Here is a 3,000-nt window from a genome sequence, read left to right on the forward strand (position 1 = left end):
CTTTGACAAAGCAGGAAAGAATGTCCAATGGAAAAACGACAGTCTCTTCAATAAATGGTGTTGGGAAAATTGGACAGCCACATGCGGAAGAATGAAACTGGACCATTTCCTTACACCACACACAAAAATAGACTCAAAATGGTTGGAAGACCTAAATGTGAGACAGGAGTCCATCAAAATCCTAAAGAAGAACAAAGGCAGCAACCTCTTCGACCTCAGCCGCAGCCACTTCTTCCTAGAAACATTGCCAAAGGCAAGGGAAGCAAGGGCAAAGATGAACTATTGGGATTTCATCAAGATAAAAAGCTTTTGCACAGCAAAAGAAACAGTCCACAAAACCGAAAGGCAACCAACAGAATGGGAGAAAATATTTGCAAATGACATATCAGATAAAGGGCTAGTATCCAAAATCTCTAAAAAACTTATCAAACTCAACACCGAAAGAACAAATGATCCAATCAAGAAATGGGCAGAAGACATGAACAGACATTTTTCCAAATAAGACATCGAAATTGCCAACAGATACATGAAAAAGTGCTGAACATCGCTCAGCATCAGGGAAATCCAAATCAGAACCTCCATGAGATACCATCTCCCACCAGTCAGAATGGCTAAAATTAACAAGTCAGGAAATGACAGATGTTGGCAGGGATGCGGAGAAAGGGGAACCCTCCTACACTGTTGGTGGGAATGCCAGCTGGTGCAACCACTCTGGAAAACAGTATGGAGGTTCCTCAGAAAGTTGAAAATAGAGCTAGCATACGATCCAGCAATTGCACTACTGGGTATTTACCCCAAAGATACAAATGTAGGGACCCGAAGGGGTACATGCACCCTGATATTTATAGCAGCAACGTCCACAATACCCAAACTGTGGAAAGAGTCAAGATGTCCATCGACAGATGAATGGATAAAGAAGATGTGGTGTATATATACAATGGAATATTATGCAGCCATCAAAAGAATGAGATCTTGCCATTTGCAACGATGTGGATGGAACTGGAGGGTGTTATGCTGAGCGAAATAAGTCAGAGAAAGATATGTATCATATGACCTCACTGATATGAGGAATTCTTAATCTCAGGAAACAAACTGAGGGTTGCTGGAGTGATGGGCAGTGGGAGAGATGGGGTGGCTGGGTGATAGACATTGGGGAGGGTATGTGCTATGGTGAACGCTGTGAATTGTGCAAGGCTATTGAATCATAGATCTATACCTCTGAAACAAATAATGCAATAGGTGTTAAGAAAAAAAAAGAATATAGCAGGAGGGGAAGAATGAAGGGAGTAAATTGGAGGGGGAGACGAACCATGAGAGATGATGGACTCTTGAAAAACAAACTGAGGGTTCTAGAGGGGAGGGATGTAGGGGGATGGGTTAGCCTGGTGTTGGGTATTAAGGAGGGCACGTTCTGCGTAGAGCACTGGGTGTTATGCACAGACAATGTATCATGGAACAGGACATCAAAAACTAATGATGTAATGTATGGTGATTAACATAACAATAACAAATTTAAAAAAGAAAAAAAAAGAAAGGAGCTCAACATCACTTCTTTGGTATTCCAGCCCAAAGTGCGTAACTTGGATCTAATCATGAAAAGAGGGATGTTTTATAACATAACTGGCTCATCCTATTCAAAAATGTCTGTGTCAAGAAATGCAAGGTAAGATTAAAGAACTATTCCAGATTAAAGATATGAAAAACTAAATGCAGCATGTGATCTTGGATTTTTGTTTTGCTCTAAATAACATTATTTGGGCAATTGGAAAAATCTGAGGAAGGGCTATAGATTTATAGTATTTTATCAACATTAAATTGTCTTGATTTTGTAAATTGTACTAAGGTCATGTACAAGAATATTCTTATTTTTCTATGTTTAGAATACCTAAGAGAATATTCTGATTTTGAGGAAATGCATACTGAATTATTTAAGGATAAAAGGACATCACATCTGAAACTTATTCTTAAACAGTTCAGTAAAGGGGGGTTGGGATATAAAACATATATAATAAAATGTTATCATTTGGAGAATCTGGATAAAATTATCTGGGAATTCTTTGTACTATTCTTGCAACTTTCATGTATGCCTTAATTCTGAGAAGTTTTTAAAAAGTAAAAAAGTATAAGGGCTTTAAATCATTGAGTCATAGCCCTGCTTGCCAGCAGACTGCTATCTTGTCATTATAAGTAAAATGTCCTCAGCATTCTTTTTTTTTAAATATTTTAGTTTAGTTTAGTTTAGTTTTTAAAGATGTATTTATTTGAGAGAGAGTTTGAGCAGGGGGAGGGGTAGAGGTGGAGGGAAAAGAGAAAAAGAATCTCCAGCAGACTCTCCACTGAGCATGGAGCCCGATGCTGGGCTCCATGATCCTGAGATCATGACTTGAGCTGAAATCAAGAGTTGGATGCTCAACTAACTAAGCCACCCAGGTGCCCCTAAAATGTCCTCAGCATTCTTAAGTCACAGTGTCTCTGTCTTCACTGTGTCTCAAGGATGTGTTGACTATTGAGTAGAGTTTCTGATACGTTTAACAGCGCACTGGCTTTAGAATCAAAAAACTGTAATTTGAATTCTGGCTCAATAGTTGTGAGACCTTAGAAAAGTCATTTTAATTTTCTTGGCTTCAGACCATGTCTGGAATCTTAAAGGTTTGAATTAAGTGATTCTTCTTCATCCCTTCCAGAACACTCTATGATTTTCTCATGTCCTTTGAATATTTAAATAACTGAATCTATTCTGGCTGTGGTTCATGATGACTCTGCCTTATAATAAATTCCACCTGATGTGACTACTGTGAATTTCCATCAAAGGAATTTCCAATGTAGGGTCATTTGTTTGTTGTTGTAAAGAAGATAAATCCAGCTGAAAAATTCAACAAAATTATTCAGTTTGTGATTCCATTTATAGATTTCTCACATAGGAAATTTTATAAGTTTAGGTAAACAAACTTCATATTAATGACTATTGGGAACAATTTTCTTGGTGTAACAAATAAGCCC

The sequence above is a fragment of the Eumetopias jubatus genome, unplaced genomic scaffold (genome assembly GCF_037043125.1).
Source record: "Eumetopias jubatus isolate StellerSeaLion01/CBP00866 unplaced genomic scaffold, mEumJub1_p1.0 scaffold_1, whole genome shotgun sequence".
Taxonomy (NCBI): domain Eukaryota; kingdom Metazoa; phylum Chordata; class Mammalia; order Carnivora; family Otariidae; genus Eumetopias; species Eumetopias jubatus.